This window comes from Leopardus geoffroyi, chromosome A2 (genome assembly GCF_018350155.1).
Source record: "Leopardus geoffroyi isolate Oge1 chromosome A2, O.geoffroyi_Oge1_pat1.0, whole genome shotgun sequence".
NCBI classification, from domain to species: domain Eukaryota; kingdom Metazoa; phylum Chordata; class Mammalia; order Carnivora; family Felidae; genus Leopardus; species Leopardus geoffroyi.
Window position 1 is genome coordinate 30607139 of NC_059331.1, and position 20181 is coordinate 30627319.

General features: G+C 42.0%; 2 long non-coding RNA genes across 4 annotated transcripts in view; both read right to left on the reverse strand.

The window, feature by feature from the left end:
- Window positions 1-5657, reverse strand: part of LOC123605809 — a 64246-nt gene extending 58589 nt beyond the window's left edge. For both annotated transcript variants that reach the window (XR_006715897.1, XR_006715896.1), the window contains exons 1-2: window positions 5479-5657; window positions 4718-5045 (exon numbers count right to left, since the gene is read on the reverse strand). This is a non-coding gene — a long non-coding RNA (uncharacterized LOC123605809). The remainder of the gene's footprint in view (window positions 1-4717; window positions 5046-5478) is intronic.
- Window positions 5658-6028: 371 nt separating this feature from the next.
- LOC123605811 overlaps window positions 6029-20181 on the reverse strand; it is a 45238-nt gene continuing 31085 nt past the window's right edge. For both annotated transcript variants that reach the window (XR_006715898.1, XR_006715899.1), the window contains one exon: window positions 6029-6132. This is a non-coding gene — a long non-coding RNA (uncharacterized LOC123605811). The remainder of the gene's footprint in view (window positions 6133-20181) is intronic.

A 20181-nucleotide genomic window follows, 5' to 3' on the forward strand; every position in this document is an offset into this window, starting at 1 on the left:
TTGGGAAGGCTAGGTCCTCATCCTGCCTCACCACTCATTGTAACCCAGTCCTTCCATCTGCTGGAGTTAGGCCGTAGGAGAGAGGTCTGCAGGCCAGTGGAACCTGGCCAGAGTCCCTGCTCCTCCCCTTACGACCATGTCATCCTGAACAGCTCATTTAGCCTCTCTAGGTTTCTCATGTATTAAATGGGGGCAACAAAAAGCCCTTCTCTCAGTGTGACAATTCAAGAGTTGCCATGTAACGCTTTTATCCGGGTATGGATACTTGGATACTTGGTAAAGGCTCAGGATGATGATTTATTGTGTGTGTGTGTGTGTGTGTGTGTGTGTGTGTGTGTGTGTGTTTCTCCTCTGCAAAGGAGATCTCTGAGATTTCCTCACTTAGAACAACCTCAGATTCCCCAACATCAAACTAGGAAACAATGGCTAGCAAATTGCAAAAGGATCAAAGGACCCCTATGGCAGTCATGGCTATGAAAAGGCCTTAAACCCTGAATATTGTCTAGCTGGAAACACTGCTGAGCCAATAGTGGGAAATAAAGATACATTATTTTAACATTTTAAGAAAATCAGTATCTCTGCTGGTGGGTTAGTAGTAAAGGAGCTACTTCTTGCTAATCGGGGCTTTATTTACTTACATATTTGAGACATTTTCTGGTTTGTCCCTCACACAGTAGAGTGTGGTGAGTATGCGGTATGGCTTTATTTTACCCTATTGAAAACAGACTTCCCTGAGGTTTTGGGCAACAGTCGAACTTGGTGTTTTTATTTATGGCATTCTCTGCTGCATGCCTGACTGACGCCAAACACAGGAGCCCTGATTAATTTTGTGCTTGTCTTGCAGAGTGATTTACAATAATTGAGGCTCTTCAGATTCTCAAGAGTCATTTCCTTTGGAAATGAATACAGTTTGGGTCTGGACAAAGCAGAGCAATTTGAAAGTAATGGAGTGCCTTACGTTTTTTTAGAAGGCTACATTTTGCAAACCTTTGGAGTCTGGGAACTGGTGGGCCTCAGTGAATGTCAAAGGTCTGGGTCACTGAAAAAATATGGTCCCTGTGCTTAATGGATGGCCCCTTGGGAGTGCCACCCCTTGGCTTCACCCTCATTTCCCAATGCTTTGAGTTGGGTGCATAATAGTTTGCTGAAGAATAAAGTGCAGTATTGATAGAGTGTAAATCTGCTGCTAAAAATTCAACTCACCAGCTCATTTCTCTCTCCTTGGTATTATTTCAAGGGGCTCCTAAAGGGCCAGACACATGCAAACCACCCTGCCTTCTTCCCCTACCTTGCCTACCCCCACCCCCAGCCTCTGGAGACAGAGACTGGGCTCTAAAGAGGAGGGAGGCCCCGGGTCTGTGCCTACAAACTCACAGTCCCCTGGGATGATTTCTCTCCTGAGAGTGACAAGCTGCAACTCCATGATTCTGCTCCTGGGATTTGCTGACTAGGTAAAGTGGCTAATGGAGACAATACCAACTAAGGAGAAATGCAAAACCACAGAAACACTGTCGAGAGTCTGAAGACAAACTCTACGTACCCTTTCTCACCCTTTTTATTTTTGCAAAGAAAATAACATTCCTCTATTTAAGATCTCCAACCTGACCACCTTCTAGTAAACTTCTACATATCCTTCAAGACCTCGTGCAAATTCCACCTGTCCCCAAAGCTTCACTAACAGCTGTTTACATGCTTACAGCAGTTATCTCCCCCCACACCAGCAGGTGACCCTTTTCAGGACAGGGACCTGTCTTGTTCAACTTTCTGTCTCTGAGCATTTTACTGGACAGGGAATGTGAACTGACACTCAGCTCATGTCTGCTTCACGTCTGACATGGTGGCGTGGGCTCTCTCTTTCTCTCCTGTGTCAGGAAGCTTTGGCAGCTCAGGGGCTAGGCACTAAGGATGTCTCACTTTCTCTCTCTTTTTTTTTTTTTTTTTTTTTAATTTTTTTTTCAACGTTTATTTATTTTTGGGACAGAGAGAGACAGAGCATGAATGGGGGAGGGGCAGAGAGAGAGGGAGACACAGAATCGGAAACAGGCTCCAGGCTCTGAGCCATCAGCCCAGAGCCCGACGCGGGGCTCGAACTCACGGACCGCGAGATCGTGACCTGGCTGAAGTCGGACGCTTAACCGACTGCGCCACCCAGGTGCCCCTCTCTCTCTCTTTTTTTAACAGGTGTACAACTTAGTGATTTGACAGGTTTAGGCATTATATGCTCTGTTCACCACAAGTGTGGCTGCCATCTGCCCTGTTCCCTCCTTATTACAGTATCATTGACTGTATTCCTTATGCTGTGCCTTTTATTCTTGTGTCTCACTCATTCTCTAACTGGAGGCCTGTATCTCCCTCTTCCCTTCACCCATTTTGTCCAGCCTGCCACCGTCCCCCCCCTCCCCCGGGAACCATCAGTCGGATCTTGGTATTCGCAGTTCTGATTCTGCTTTTTGTTTGTTTATTCATTTTTTTTTTTAGATTTTGTTTATGAATGAAATCATAAGGTATTTGTTTTTCTCAGTCTGACTTATTTCACTAAGCCTAATATTCTCTAGGTCCATCCATGCTGTCTCAAATGGCACAATCTTATCCTTTATTATGGCTGCATAATATTCCATCGTATATTTACCCCACATCTCCCTTAGCCATTTGTTTAATGATGGACACTTGGGCTGTTTCCACACATTGGCTGTTGTAAATAATGCTGCAATAAACATAGAGGTGCATATACCTTTTTGAGTTACTGTTTTCTTTTTCTCTTGGTAAATATCCAATAGTGAAACTTCCGGATCATGTGATATTTCTATTTTAAATTTTTTGAGCAACCTCCATACAGTTTTCCATGGCTACCGCAGTTTACCTTCCCACCAACAGTGCATCAGGGTTCCTTTTTCTCCACATCCTCACCAACATTTGTTGTTTCTTATCTTTTCAAGTTTAGCCATTCTAACAGGTGTGAGGTGATCTCTCATCGTGGTTTTGATTTGCATTCCCTAATGATTAATGACATGGAACATCTTTTCATGCATCTGTTGGCCATCTGCATGTATTCTTGGGGAAAATGCTTGGCTACTTTTCTTATCCCTGGTAGGTATCCTTTGGATTCACTTTTTTTTATATAGTAGTGGTCAGACCTCATTCACTGGTGGGCCTGGGAAAGAGGTCTGGGAAATGGACAAGAGAACATTTCTCACCAATCATTTGATTCCAAGTGTTTAGGTGTTTCAAAAAGACATCTGGGATTTGTTTTAATCAAATATGGTAACGCATGCAACCATGGAAATGATGGTCATGAAGGAAGAATTTGTGGTACTCACAGTTACCTAGAAGTAGGAAGCACATCACTCCATGAAGGGCTACATGGGGAAACAGCAGCATTAGTCAGGAGGTAGAGGGAGCCAGGGGGAAACATGGCAAGAGCCCCCATTGTGGTTTCTGCAGGAAGGAACTTGTGAGGCACGTAAACAGCTTTAGGATTGGCCAATTAGAGTAATTTCAGTGGATTCTGCAGCAAAGAGGCTGACTTAGTCCTCCAGCTTCTAGCTCTGGGGTGATTAGGGCTAGTGGATATTGGGCTAGAGTATAAGCTAGACAAAGGAGGTGAGTGTGGAATATGGACTCTGCATTGGTTGGTTTGCATATGAAAGGTACACTCTTGAAGAGGTTGTTTGCTTTCTGAAGGAATTAGCTAACTTTGGGAGGGACAATCTCTTCTGAGTGAGCAAAGTCCCATGATGTCAAAGCATCAGAAGAAAAGCCCTTGAGAACCTTAGACCTAAGGCGCGCACAGGAGGCCACCTTTGCTTTGTCTTTTCTGAGGAGAGTTCTGTATTGAGTTTTGGACCTAACATCATAATGACACTTTGGACTGAAAAGAAAAAAAAAAATGAAAAGGAAAGAAGAAAGGAAGAAAGGCAACAAGGAAGAAAGGAAGAATTTACAAAAAAACAAAGAGGGAAAAAAAACCTGATCGCACAGTACATACTCAGAGTATAGCTGATGAATAAACAAATAAGTAAATAAGTATCAGTCTATCTATCATTTTCCTATCTCATCATAGTGTATCATTACTATGAATGCAAGTTCCTGCGGTAGACCCAACAAAGATATTTGCAATTTAAGCCTTATGTAATCAGAGCCTTTGTGTGCTGTAAATTTGTGCGATCACTGAGCAGATGGATGGATGTATTTTCCATAAGCCCTAAAATTATAGTTTATAAGGAGTAAGCTTGCTGGTCTACTTGGAGGATAGTTTCTTCATACTCACTTAAGGGACTGTTCAGTCAGTCACTTAATCACTGAGTGTAGTCTGTAGGTTTAAGAATGACACTTGTGATTCTAGGTGAAATCTCAGTGGAAACACTGCTCAGACTCTCAATCCTGATTCTACCTACGAGTATACCCAAGGATGTCTCCATTTTTTTTTTTAAATCTTCCTTTCCAAGGCAGACAAATGACTTCAGCAAGGACGTGACACTGAGTTGCTTTACAAATAAACACCTCCAATAAATGGAAGTGTTTATTTAAAAATCATTATAAATCAGCTTGTCAGACAGGCTTGGACCGGCGAGATCTGGGAGCTGAGAGTTACAAGATAGCCGAGACTCACAGATCTTGCCATGATCAATCAGCAGTGACGAGAACACAAAAAACAGGTCTCTGAGGAAACAGGATCAATTTACAACAATGTCACCTACATACAACTTTTTAAGTTTACCTCTGCAGGGTGGGGTTCTCGGAGATGATGGTGGAGGTGAGACAGGGACGCTGCATTCAAGTAGCTGGAAACTTAATTTTTCAATCCTTAGAAAGGACGTAAGTAACTCTTACGGTCAACAGTCAATCTTCCGGAAATTTGCAACAGATGACCCAGATATGCGTAATAGGGGACTGGAGTGCGGACACCCTTTCTCCTCCATGCAGGCACTGACTTGCATAAGTTAATGCATGTGGCAAATTGAATGCAGAGTTGTCCTTAGTTCTTCATACCTCCTCTCCCTTGTCTTCATGCCCATTGCGTGGCCAGTGCTTGTCAACAACGAACTCTGGCAAATAGAAAGTGATAGAAGAGACAGTGTGCCAGCTCCATGCCGAGGCCTCGAGGGGCCCGTGTGCCTCTGTTTTCTCTCTTGGGAACCCTACTGCACCTGGCAAACAAGTCCAGTCTGCGGGATGAGGAGATGGGGGCCCTAGCATGTCATCGTTCCCGTCAACACCCAGCCAGCCCTGACTGGCCAGGCCCCAGAAGGCCCTGCCTGCACATGCATGAGCAGACCTAGCTGAGGTTCTCCCGGCCTGGCCCAGTCCAGCAGGGCTACCTGACGGCTGAGTACAGTCACAAGCAAAAATTAACTTTTATTACATGCCATTGAGGGTTTCATTGCTGTTTACTAGGTAGCATTATTACGGCAACAGCTGCTGCAATGTGCAGAAGCGCTTGGCTCTTGGGCGGAAAGAGGAGAAGGTATGTGCACTCACGTTTCAGTTCTGATCAGTCACCAGGCGGTGCTCATCTTATGTCACGGAACATGTCCACGGCTCATCATCCTCACTGCCACTCAGCCCTGAAACTTCTTGAGCTGTCTGGTACCACTGGGCACCTCCCTCCATGTATCATTATAATCTGCTCCCGTTTGGGAAGACTTGGAACCCAATTTTATTGAGAGAGAAGGGACATGGGTTAACATTTATTGGGCATCTACTTTATTGCAAGCACTTAATTAAGCTTATTACACATATAATCAGACTCATAATAAAACAGCAGACAATATTTATTGAGGACTTTCTATGTGGCAGGCCCTAAGTTAGGGACTTCTATGCTTTACTTCACGCTTCATAAAAACCCTAAGAGGTTGGTGTTGTCAATGTCCCCATGACAGAGTTAAGGGAAGGAGCTTTCCTAGTTCCTCTTTAATGTGGCCTAGGTCACACAGCAGGTAAATGGGAGAAGCAGACTCTCTCTCTCTCTCTCTCTCTCTGTCTGTCTCGATAGATAGATAGATAGATAGATAGATACTCTCACTTGATGATCTCTATGAAATCAGATCTCGTCCAAACATGGCATCACTCCTGTTTGATTTGTGGTGGTTGCTAAGGATCACACGTTCATGTATTCAAAACCCCAGGCTTCTCCTCAAGGACAAAATACATGTATTTGGGTAGAGAGGGAAAAGGAGAAATTAGGAGCAAGGAAATAGCTTTTTCCCAGATGCAGAGGGAAACTTGTGCTGAATTGGTATGCCTTTATATTTTCTGCAGCTTAAAAAAAAAAAAAATTAGTCATTAGAGCAAAACAGGTAGCAGAACTCCCGAGATAGATATTCCACGTTCTGCCAGGGACTCCCATTCCCTCTCAGACTAAACAGTTTTGTGTGTGTTAGGGAGCCTGGAAAAGGAGCCTATTGTTGTACTTGAGCCAATAGCAGCAAAGACCCCCAACTTCATGGGCACTATGGACACTCTGCACAGGCACACCTGTGTTCCTCTGAGCCTTATTTTCACAGTCACCGGGTTATTACCCCAAATGTGAAAGACCTAGAAGAGTGGTTTCCTTTTCCTCGTGTAGTGCGCTGGTTAGTGGGAGAGAAAATGTGGTGAGCGGGGAGCCATCGAACCATCTGGTTATGGAAGCTAACAAAGCCCGGGCTTCCTCGTAGCCTCCACTTTTCTCTCATACCCTAATTTTAATGCCTCAGCAAACCCTGTCAGCTCCACCTTCACGGTGTGTCTGGATGTGACCACCTGTCACTCTTGCTACTGCTCTGCCATTGACACCGTCTTCATTTTGCCTAGGTGGCTGTCGCAGCCTGTATGCTCATCCACCTGCCTCAAAAACATGGGCACAAGGATACTGTTATAATATACAAAGCCATTTATCTGCCTCAAATGCACCCATGGCTCCCAGCTCATTCTTAGAAAAGCCAAAGTCCTTTCAGGCCCACAGGGCCTTACAAGCTGTGGCCAGCTGCTCCCTTCCTCACTCGGTCCACCCCAGCTACATTGACCTCCTTGCTATTTCTGTAACACAGCTTGCTCCGACCCCAAGGCACTTTCATTTGTTGACCTCCAGATAACCCTTAAGGGCCCTGCTTCACTTCCTTCAAGTCTTTGCTCAATGCCACCTTTGCTCTGTAGCGCTTCCTAAGACCGCCATGTTTATTTTGTTTCAATATAACTTATCGTCAAATTGGCTTCCACACAACACCCAGTGCTCATCCCAACAAGTGCCCTCCTCGAAGGACCACCATGTTTAAACACTGTCACCTCCCACCGTACTCCCTACCGACGGTCATGCTTTTGCTTGCTCTGTGGCACTTACCATCTTCCAATTATTATACAATTCACTTGTTTATTGGCCTTCTTCCTCTACAGACCAGAGCCTCATGAAGCCTTTGTCTCTTTGTTTTGGTGGCAGTGCCTGACACATACTATATGTTCAGCAAGTTTGTGCTGAATTAATGAGTGAACTTCAACAGGGCTTACTTTAGTGCAGCATTTAAGAACACATGCCTTGTGGGGCGCCTGGGTGGCGCAGTCGGTTAAGCGTCCGACTTCAGCCAGGTCACGATCTCGCGGTCCGTGAGTTCGAGCCCCGCGTCGGGCTCTGGGCTGATGGCTCAGAGCCTGGAGCCTGTTTCCGATTCTGTGTCTCCCTCTCTCTCTGTCCCTCCCCCGTTCATGCTCTGTCTCTCTCTGTCCCAAAAATAAATAAACGTTGAAAAAAAAAAAAAAAAAAAGAACACATGCCTTGGAGCCATACCACCTGGCTGAAAATTCATGCTCTACCGCCTGCTAGTCTTGGGGCACTTATCTCCCCTCTTGAAGCCCACTTCCTCATCTGCAAAATGGGCAGGATGAGAGAACACAACTCAGAGAGAGGATGCCTACAGAATGTTTAACTCAGCATCTGGCATATATTAAACACTCAATGTACATATTAACTGCTACTATGTATTTTGAGAATCAGTACTCAAATGCTTCTTTGGCCTTCTTTGGAGGTGATTTCAGAACAAAAGTGAAGTATGGAGGAAGGGTATTAGTATTCAATGAACACCTCAGCTCATCTAAGCCTCACAACCCTCCTATGAGACAGTGCTATTTTCCCAGTTCAAAGAATGAGGCCATGGCATCTCATGAGTGAAATGCCCAAGGTCACACAGAGGCAGAGCGGGGCTTCACATCCATCTTTGCTTTACCCTCTTGGCCTTACTCTTGCCACTGCAGCAGGCTTGCTTCTCTACCCTTGCTGTAGCAACTTCCAACATCTTCACTTGCCCCGAATACCTCTGAAATCCTAGTCCCCTTGAAATCCTCTCTCTTCAGTCCCTGCTCAAATGCCTTCTGCTCCCATCAGCCCTTCAAAGAGCCCTCAGATTTAACCCCTTCCTCTGCTCTACTTAAGACATTCACTGACTTCTCCCTTGTGCTTTCATTACGCTTCTCCCCCATGAGGCTTCCTCCCACATTCAAGGATGCCCTTGAATTTGGCAAGTGCACTAGGATCATCTCAGGTGTCTCCCTGGTGCCTGGTGCAGCACAGTGGAGTCATAACACAGGCAAACCCAACTTGCAGGCTAGTGTGCAATGTCACCACTACACTTGTTATTTTAAACAATCAGTGGATGTAAGTAAGCCTGCTGGAGTGGCCAGGCAAATAGGTCTTGATATAATAATATCAGTATCCTCAAGGGAAAAAAATCAAGTGCTTATTGTTAGTCATGGAGTAATATTGAGTAAAGAGAATATAGGTAAACTGCTATAGGGCTGTAAACACAAAAGTCACAATATAGTGTGGTACACATTGGGTGAGTAAGGAGAATTCATAGGTAATTTTAGCATATGCGGTTTTTGTCTAAACAGAATACACATTCAATAAATGTTTGCTAATATGTGGAGTTGGTTTGAAGTGAAATAAGCCATACATGTATGACTTTGAAATTGAGAGGATATGAAAAAACACCCAGAAAAGAAAATTCCATTCTATCCCTTATATAGTTTTCCATAATTTGGTATATAAATAGAGATAGATCTTGAACACTAAAGACAGCACAAGTAATGGAAGGTGGATGGAAGGATGACAAGTGACTTGATTAGAAAGGAAAATTCATCTTGTCACTTATTACCTGAAATCCAAATTTATGCAAGACCAGCCAAAAGGCAATTTTGGTTTTATTCAGGACAAACCAGAGCTTAAGCTACCAAAAGCTGGTCATCTTGAATGTCACAGTCACTGAAATAAGTTGGTGTCCTCTTGTTATAAGTGTCAAGACGCCTTGATTTTTTAAAAATATTGCAGAGTACGATCTCATTATAACAGGATTTGCTATAGGATGACACTTCATTTGCTGGTTGTTGAGTTACAAAGACTATTGTATCTTTTTGTAAGGCAGACAGTCTTGGTGGTCCTACGTCATGAAACTCCTGCCTGCCTAGGACAGTTTTATGGTGGGACATTAGTTGTGTATTGATTTCCTGCATCCTTTATGTGACTATTTCCCTTAATTGATGTTTCAACAATGGCAGATCATCAGCAGCAGCAACATCAACCCAGCTCTTTATATCTCATAATGGCTATTTTCCTTTGGCCCTCTGTACACATTTCTACCCTTCTCCACTGGGCTTTGCACCTTGGGTGGCTGGTCCCTGTGCATACAGCATTCAGGATCCCCCGCCCCTTGGCTTCTGATTGGGTTCCACTAATTATGGGGCAATGGGAGAGGTTAGAAAACAGGAAGAGAATGATTTGGGGGTGTGTATTTCTGATGAGACATGATCTAGCTGGGTTTTGTTTGTTTGTTTGTTTGTTTGTTTTGTTTTTAAACCACAGCCTCTGCTGAGCATCTCTCTTACAACTATAACAACACATTCCAACTTCCAAAAGCTCCTCCCTCTCCTTGGGCCTCCATGCCTAAACGTGGTAGAGGGACCATCACTAGCCCTTTTCAATTTCTTTTAATCCTACCCACAGCTTTGTAATCCCTCATTAAACTCTCTTCAGTACCGTCACTTAAGTGTGCCATCTGTTTCCTAATAACTGTGTTTGGTACGTGCCCTAAAATCAGATGACGTCAATAAAATAACAATGAAATGCCTACTTGTACAGTGTTTTCCCTTATACTTACTTCTTGAAACAGCCCATGATTGTCTCTGACTATATCTACAGTAGGGGACTGTACCTTCCACCATGTCACCCTGTTTATTTTTCTCATAGCACATACTACTCTCCAGTGGTATATTATAGATTTATTCTTTTTCTTTCTCATCTTTTTCTTTCACCAGAATGTAAACCTCATGGTGCCATGTATCATATTTATTTTGTAAATTGCTCAGTAGTAATTGAGACCCGGTAGAAATAAAATTTCTATCTGACAGAATCAATAGGTAAAACAGGGCCAGTTACCAGTTCAGGCTTGGTCAGAAAACCTGGAATCAAACAAACACATGGTCATGAGCTAATCTTCAGGAACTGTGCCGGTCCCAGTCTCAAGGTCACCTTTAGGGGGGAAAGGACAGTAATATTTAGGGTTCTCTGCATTCTAGATTCAGGTTCAAGTTTGCACCAGTCTATCCATTGTTAGAAATTATAAAGAAGAAGGAAGAATGAGATTCCTTCAGGCTGGAATGGCTGCATAATGACCTTTAAACAACATTTGACTTAGAAAAGAGGTTTAACAGATATCCTATTGTAGTAACTGGAAACATCACTGGTACACGAGATTTCGAAGGGAGAACAAGTGGGGCACATGTGTGGCTCAGTCAGTTAAGCGCCCAACTCTTGGTTCAGCTCAGGTCATGATCTCACGGTTTTGTGAGTTCGAGCCCCGCATCAGGCTCTATACAGCTGGCAGCGTGGAGCCTGCTTGAGATTCTCTCTTTTTTCCTGTCTCTGCCCCTCTCCCACTCACATGGCCTCTGTCTCTCTGAAAATAAACTTGAAAACAACAACAACAAAAGAAAAAAAAAAAAAACAAAGGAAGAATCAGTTATAGCATCTATGACCAACATGGGAGTCCAGAGGACTCACTACCATGTAATTCCTCAATGGGAAGATTAAAAATGTTCATGTGATTTCAAATGATTGTCATGGGTATTCTAAGAGGTTGTGGCACAGTGGTACCTAAGGGCTTTACACGCGAAGGAATGCCATCCATACACCTATCTGATATGGGATACCTTCTCCGCTGAGACAATTGGAGAATTTTCTTTCCACCAAACAAATAAGCAAAAACCACTGTGAAGGTGACAGTCCAGATGCAGAACATACAAGTAGAATGCAGAGAGGGCTCAGAGAGATACCAAAACCTGCAAAGGCATGGAAACTGAAAGGGAAACCATTGCTGGGTTAATGGGCAAAAGGCAATTTGCAGAATGCAGGAGAGGGAAGCAACGTCAATTTTTAATTTAGTTGATCAAGACTTTATTGTGCTTCAAGTGAACTTACCACATGGAGATTCATAATATCAATAGAAAAGCATATCGTGAAGGTCAGAATAAAGCAACTGGGGACTTGAGTCCACAGACTTCCTCAGAAACAGATAATTCAAGTTCCGCCTTTAATGTTCCCTTGAGAATCAGCCTAATCAGTGTAAACGCTTTACAAATGCTGCCTGATGTGCTTAGGTTCCTTTCTGTAGGACTCTTAGAGCTGAACCATGTCTCTCTTAATAATAATGATGAGCACTTAGCAGCATCTAACAGGAGGCCCTTTGTCTCTTCTGCAGGACCTACATCACCATTATAGATGAGTGTTTACCAAGGCTTTCAGAGAAACGCCAGGTAAACTCTGAATCTAGGGCATTAGCCATACTGAAGCTTAATGGGTCCCTAGGAAAGGGAGGGGTGCAGATTGAAACTAAAAATTATGGATGAAGATAGAAATTGGGATCATGCTATTAAAGGGGTTCACTTTCCTGATACGTTATTTAATAGCCTTTCCCCCTCTCTTGGATCACAGGTTCTAGGCATCCCAATTTCTACTTGGAAATAGAGTTTTGCAAGTATAAACTGGCATTTACAAATCAAAACATCTTGCTTTCGGGGCTCCTGGGTGGCTCAGTCGGTTAAGCATCCGACTTCAGCTCAGGTCATGATCTCACAGTCTGTGAGTTCAAGCCCCGCGTCAGGCTCTGTGCTGACAGCTCAGAGCCTGGAGCTTGCTTCAGATTCTGTGTCTCCCTCTCTCTCTGCCCCTCCCCTGCTCATGCTCTGTCTCTCTCTGTCTCAAAAATAAATAAAAAACTTTAAAAAAATTATTTAAAAAGGAAACATCTTGCTTTCCCATTTTCTCATCTAACTGCAATGGGTGGCCTTGGTTATATTATGGTAAGGCACGGTAGGCTTCTAAATCGTTAGGAAGAATAGATTCTCTATGTCATTGGATCTGTTGGGAAAATGACTTGCCTATTACTCTCTTTCTCTGTTTCTTTCATGGAGGGGAGAATGGAATACCTTAGGAATTGCCCATAAATGATGAACGGACATTCTACCCATCACGTAACATCACCTTGCACTTTCTCAAGAATGGAGACCACTTAAAAAAAAAAAAAAAGGAATGGAGACCATTTAAATTCTTATCATTCCATTAGGTTTGTTGATCTTAAAAGCTTACCAGTTTCCTTGTGCAGTATGAAATTTCATCACTTCCAGTTTTAGAAAAGGTTCATGAAAAAATAATATATGAAGATGAAGCATTCAGTAAGATGTCCCCCTAATCCCCCAACTCCTTCAAATGAAATCTTTTAAAACTTTTATGCTATCAAGTGACTTGGCTGTGAGTGCATCAGTAGCAAAGATGGCACTCAATGCATCCCAAGTGTTGCTACTTAATTGGATTCAATAAGTGGGTTGAATAAATGAAATATAAATCTATATATAGTCATTCTGAACTGAAATGTATTCTATTAAGTTTATTTATTTATTTTGAGAAAGAGAGAGAGAGCATGAGTGTGTGAGAGGGGCAGAGAAAGAGGGACAGAGAATCCCAAGCAGGTTCTGCATGGTCAGCACAAAGCCCAACGTGGAGCTTGATCCCACAAACTGTGAGATCATGACCTGAGCTGAAGTCAAGAGCCAGACGCTCAACTGACTGAGCCACTCAGGCGCCCCTGAACTGAAATGTCTTTTAGTCACACTGTGTTCATACCACCCAATTCCCCCATTCTTTTTCTCCCTACTGAGCTTGATTTTAAAAGCATGAAGTGAGTTAAAATTTAATAATTATCTGGTTAATTTAGCTAGAAGACACGGCTTAAGTAGATGAATGCACCAGGAGATTGATATTTACCTGGAATATCATCCATATGATCAAATCAAAATCAGTTATGCCCATACAAAGATTGTACAAGAATGTTCATAATAGCTGTTAATAACAGCTCCAAACAGGAAACAACGCAAATGTCCGTCAACAGAAGAATGAATAAGCAAATTGTGTCTATCCACATGATAGAACACTATTCACTAATAAAAAAGGAGCTAACTACTGATACATACAACTACTTGAATAAGTCTTAAAAATGTTTTGTTGGGGTGCTTGGGTGGCTCAGTCGGTTAAGCATCCAACTTTGGCTCAGGTCATGATCTCACGGTTCGTGAGTTTGAGCCCACATCAAGGCTCTGTGCTGACAGCTCAGAGCCTGGAGCCCGCTTCAGATTCTGTGTCTCCTCTCCCTGCCCCTCCCCCATTCACACTCTGTGTCTGTCTCTCAAAAATGAATAAACATTAAAAAAAAATTAATGTTTTGTTACATAAAAGAAGCCATACACAAAGAACACTCACTGTACAGTTCCATTTATACAAAGCTTGAAACCAGGCAAAACTAATCCATGGTGATGACAGCAATGAGAACCAAGGTCCTTGCATGGGGTGATGTGACCTGCTGACAGGGGAATTTGAGAGCTGCCTGCTTCTACCAGGCCAGGAAAGGGACAGAAAATCAGCTTCCTCCTTGACCCCATGGACATCAACTTGGGCCCAGTGAATCAGAGTGCTGCTTGCTGCTTAGATGGGCATTCAGCTCCCTGTCTGACTTTGCTTTAAACCCTGAAAGGGGGTGACTTTGGAGAGGGTGCATTTGCTCTGTTGGTGTTTGGTTAGCATAGGGTGGTCATTATCCAAAGGTTTTCTGTTGCTAGTCTGCTCTTTTCCTGGTCCTTTGGTTAGGAGAATAGGCTTTTATTGGAGTTTTTTGTCTGTAATATTTGGTAGTTCAGAGCTGAAGGCTCTGATGTATGGATGTAGGGAAGCCAACAAGGGAGTCCAAGGAACTCAGCGATATGTTATTCTTCAATTCCCAAGGTCCTTGGGCAGCCCGCCCTCTTCTTTGTACTTTTCAAAGTCATCCTGTACTGTTTATTATGTTAAGTCCAGAGATTTTTAGTTGCAAGAGGGGGGCCCCAGATGGAGTGGGGCTACTCTTTGGGGTATGTGAATTACAGTCCTATGAAACTGTAAATTGCTACAATTATCTTTATGATCTTGATGCTTGCCCAGTGAAAACAAAAGTGTGGGTCTCCATAGAACTGTTCTTGTGATTTTTTTTTCCTTGTATGGGAAGTTGTATTTTCAGCAGGTGCCTCATAATTTTCCAAGGCGTTTCTAGTTTTAACATTCATAATATACTTTTACCCTTTGTGTGTGGGGCAGCCCGTAAAGAGGAAGTACATTGTGCCTCATTTTAACCAGTGCAGTGAGAAGAATAATAAAACTTCTCCAGGGTAACACCAAACAGGAGCTCTTGAGAGAATGATGCACCCTCATCCCCGTTGGAACAGCACCACACTCAACATTAAAGGGAATACACTAACCAAGGCGTTAAATGGATTTGCTTTAGATTGTACATTTTCTCATTTTCTTATACACTACTTTAAAAAGGCGGTGGTGAAATTATAAAAACCCACACCTATTACTGACCCGGACCTATGAGCTTTCTATTAAGCACAAGTGATTCAATAAAAAAAAAAAAATAACTATTCAAGGAACTCTACGTGCTCCAGCGACCAGCCCTCCAATGGCTTTGATATTTTCATAAATGTCACTGAAGACAGGACACACACAACTCATGGGTTCCTTGCTGATTCTCACCTCATCGGCCCACTATCGTGGCCTGACCAGGAGACCACCAAGACTAATCGTGTGAGGCTCTACATGACACGTTGGCAAACTACAGTCCATGGGTTACGTGTGGCCCCACCAGCTGCTTTTGTAAATAAGATTTTATTGGAACACAGCCACGTTCATTCTTTTATGCACTAAGGCTTCTTTCAGGCTGTAACAGCAGACTTTTGTAACAGCACCGGAGTGTGTGTGGCCCACAAAGCCAAAAACACTTGCTATCTGCCCCCGACCCCACTTGCTTTACAAATAAAGTTTTCCGACCACTGGTCTGCATCTTACTCACCAACGTCACTGTTCTCTTTGCTTCCTTCTCTTCATCCTCCTGACTTATGAGCTCTTGAGTCTTCCAAGGAGTAGTTCTTACATGTCCCTTCATCTCTTCTGACTTCTTAGGTCAATGGTTCTTAATCCCAAGAATCACTTGGAAAGCTTTTTAAAAATATTCATGACTTGTTGTCATGCCAGAGGTTTTGATTTAATTAGTCAGGTTGTGGCTCAGTCCTCATTATTTTCTGAAAACTCCCAAGGTGATCCCAACGGTATAGCCAGGGAGTGGGAACAGTTACTCTAGACGATCTGGATTAGCTTCAAAGCTTTATATTAACTACCTATCAACAACTTCCAAATTCTATCTCCAATACCAACATCTCCTCTGAATTGCATATTCACGTGTCCAGCTGCTTCCTTGACATGTGTCCACCTGCATTTCTAACAGGCATCTCAATCAGAACACATGGAAATCAGAACTCGTGATTTCCTCTCCTTCTCTCAGTGAATGATATTCCATTCTTTCAGTTGCTCAGGATAAAAATCTTAAGGCATTTTTGACCCCTCTCCCTTTTTTAATGTCCCACCTGTAATCCACTAGCAAATCCTACTGTCCCTTCAAATTACATGAGAGTCCACCTGCTTACCATCCCTCCTCTTGTCCTGTGCCCCAAGCTATGATCATGTGTCGTAGGGTTCCTATTGCCACGGTCTCCTGGTTTCTGCCCTTGGCCCCTCTGAAGGTTTTGTTAAAACAGAAGCCAAAATGACTGTGATAAATAATGAGTCGGATCAAATCATTCCTTTGGTCAAAGACTAAGAATGGCTTTCTAACTTTCTCAAAGTAAAAACCAAAGTTATTACACTGGCCTCAAGGACTTGAATGACGCAGCTTCCTGTTATGTCTCCCTCTGTCTCTCCTCCCACCTTGTTTCTCCTCACTCTGGCTGAGCCACACTGGACTCTTGGACAGTCCTTCAATATACCCTCTCCCCAAGAATATCTGCATCTTCTCCCCGGAGTGCTGCCTCTACCTTTGGATAGCCTCATGATTTCCTCTTGAGTATTACCCTATAAGGGATGCGTGCTCAGACCACAAAATCTCAAATAGCTTTCCTAAATATTTTCTTTCCCCTTATTTTATTTTTTTCCTCAGAGCACTTACAGTGATATTGTTTGTTTAGGCTTTGTCCCCCCGCTTACTAGAATGTATGCTACAATTAGAGCATAGCTGCTGTGATGCACAACCCCAGTGGGTGCACATCATTGTCTATGTGAATGTGTCCCTGAGAATTGTGCAGTGCACAGCATGAGCAGCTGCATGTAGTAACCATGCATCAAAGCAAAGAGCTTAGTTTAGTTTGCTGTATTTCTGGGGCCTTGAACACTGCCTGAGGCAAAATAGGCTGCTATGTTTTGTAGATGAACTGTTGAACATATACCATTTATAATTTTGTCTGGATTGATATTCATGGAAAAGATGCTTTGAGGTACTTTTCTACACTGTTTACAATATGTTCTCCCTCATCTTGACATTTTATATAATTTTATGTAATCCATATAATATATAATTATATATAATTTTATGTAATATATAATTAATGATTTATATTATAAAATTTGTACAGTTTTAGATGAAGTTTTTTCTTCGTATTTTTTAATACTGTGATATCAATACCTATTTTTCTCTTGCTTGTTTTCATGAACAAGATGAAGTCTTCCATAAGTTATTTGACTAGCAGCCCCTATCATTCATTAACATTGAGTTCCAACTTTAAAAAAAAAATCACATTGGGGTGCCTGGGTGGCTCAGACAGTTAAGCATCTGACTTCAGCTCAGTTCATGATCTCATGGTTCATGAGTTTGAGCCCTGCACTGGGCTCTCTGCTGTCAGCACAGAGCTCTCTTCCAATCCTCTGTCTCCCTCTCTGCCCCACCGCTGCTCCTTCTCTCTCTTTCTCTCAAATAAAGAAATAAAAACTAAAAAAAAAAATTAAATTAAAAAAAAAATCACATTTTTAACCTGTCATCATAAAAATATTATTTATGGCATGCCTGGGTGGTTTAGTCAGTTGAGCATCTGTCTGACTCTTGATTTTGGCTCAGGTCATGATCCCAGGGTCATAGGATCCAGCCCTGGGTCGGCCTCCACACTGAGTGTAGAGCCTGCTGAAGATTCTTTCTCTCTGTCTCTCTGCCTCTCTCGCCTATCTGCGCGCTCTCTCTAAAATAAATTTTTAAAAAAACTTACTTATTTTATGTCTCCCTCTATAGTGGACAGTAAGCTCCAGGGATGTAAAGATTTTATTTTGTTCACATCTTGGTCCACAATAGGTGCTCAATAAGCATTGGTTAAATGAAGAAGGGAAAAGAAAAAGAAGGAAGGAAAATTAGAAGGAAGGCAGACAGATATAGAGGAACTCAGAGGGATCAGAAAAGTTGGTACTAACAGAGCTGGAGTCTTGTCTATTAGTCAGTGTATCTGATTCATACACAGACCAAAATAGAGTCTGTTCTCAGCCAAATGGGTTCATGGTCTGTATCAATCAAATTCCAAAGATTATTTCCAAATATTATCTTCTGAATCAAAAAAGAAAAACTAAATATGTCCCCATTAAGATCATAAACATTTACAGATGAATGGATGAAGAAGAAGTGGTAATATATACAGAGAAAGATTATTCACCCATACGAAAGAAGAAAATTCCACATTTGTGCCAATATGCATGGGTCTTGTGAAATAAACCTAGTATTACTTATAAGCGGAATCTGAAAAGAAAAAAAAAAAAAGGGTCAAACTACAGGAACAGAGAGTAGAAAAGTAATTGCCAGGGGCTGGACAGGCAGGGGTAGAGACAGGGAGAAACTGGCCAAAGGTACAAACTTTCAGTTAAGATCAACAGGCTCTGAGGACCTAATGTAAAACATGGTGACTTGAGACCTCTGGGTGGCTCAGACGGTTAAGGGTCCAGCTTCAGTTCAGGTCATGATCTCACAGTTTGTAAGTTTGAGCCTGCCTCGAGCTCTGTGCTGATAACTCAGAGCCTGGAGCCTGCTTCAGATTCTGTGTCTCCCTCTCGCTCTGCCCCTCCCCAGCTCACACTGTGTTTTTCTCTTTCTCAAAAATAAATAAATATTAAAAAAACAAACAAACATGTGACTTGCTGGTAACCCTGTATTATATCATTGAAATCAGCTATGACAGTAGAACGTAAATGTTCTCACACAAAAATAAAATAAATAAATAAATATGTAAGGTGAAGGATATGTTAATTAGATGGGGGAGGGAATCTTAGGCTATGTATATGTATATGTGTATATATATATATATATATATATATATATATATATCCAGTCACCATAATGTGCACTAAATATCTTACAATTTTGTATGTCAAATGTACTTCAATAAAGCTGAATTTTTTAAATGAAGAAAAAAAAGACGAATTAGCTGGAGAATCACAAAAGGAAGAGGTTAAGGGAATATATTTTGCAGTCATACTGACCTTGCCATCATTGCCACTTAAAAAAAAAAAAAAAAGATAAATACTTGATGGTTTTGGAAATAGAATCAATGGGGATAGTCAAAATTATATTAAAAAGCATATTTTTAAAAAATTCACTTATAAAATCTAACTTGTTGAATACAGGAGAAAAAAGTTAATGTCATTAAATAATTAGAAACAATATTATAAAAATTAGGCCTGGTCAGGCTCTGGGCTGATGGCTCAGAGCCTGGAGCCTGTTTCCGATTCTGTGTCTCCCTCTCTCTCTGCCCCTCCCCCGTTCATGCTCTGTCTCTCTCTGTCCCAAAAATAAATAAACGTTGAAAAAAAAAAAAATTAAAAAAAAAAAAAATGGGGCGCCTGGGTGGCGCAGTCGGTTAAGCGTCCGACTTCAGCCAGGTCACGATCTCGCGGTCCGTGAGTTCGAGCCCTGCGTCAGGCTCTGGGCTGATGGCTCAGAGCCTGGAGCCTGTTTCCGATTCTGTGTCTCCCTCTCTCTCTGCCCCTCCCCCGTTCATGCTCTGTCTCTCTCTGTCCCAAAAATAAATAAACGTTGAAAAAAAAAAAATTAAAAAAAAAAAAATTAGGCCTGAACATAGGTCCTTTGCGTCAAATAAAACTCTAGATACTTAGTATTCTGGAAATCACATTGATTTTGTTTATTTGTTTATTTTTCTAATGCATTTATTTATATTGATTATCTTGATGAACTTTGTTGTTATTGTTTTGATAATTTGCCTTCTTTTCTTTCTACTTCTATCTTGAAAAGATGCATCCCCTGAATTTAAAGACCAGGATGATGGACAGGAATCCACACGAACCAAAAGCTTGAGAACACATTTTTCCCCCCCAGTGACAGCAAATCTTGATCTGCTCCAGAAAAAAAAATTCTTCCTTATGATAATGAAGGGAAGAACAAACAAACTGATATACAGGAAAGGATTATCCCACAAAGGTTGAAAAGAAATGGTGCTTTCTAAAATTTTTCCCAGTGTCCTTATATTGCTTTCATGTTGAATTCTGCATCTTTTCATGAAATGTCACCGATGACTTTTCTCCAGTCAGCTTTAACTGCTATATCTGTGAAATTTTTGTCTTGAGCCACATAATTGCAAATTGTGAGCAACTCATCTTTCAGATGCTAGAGGAAAGAAACTCAATCTCCAAATGATACTTTTCTTATCTATGGATAAGGGGGAGAAAGTCTTATATATACTGTCATGTTTCCTCAGAAAAACTGCCATCTCTTTAAAAAAATACTGTTTGAAAGCAGTAAATGGTACAGAACAACAAGC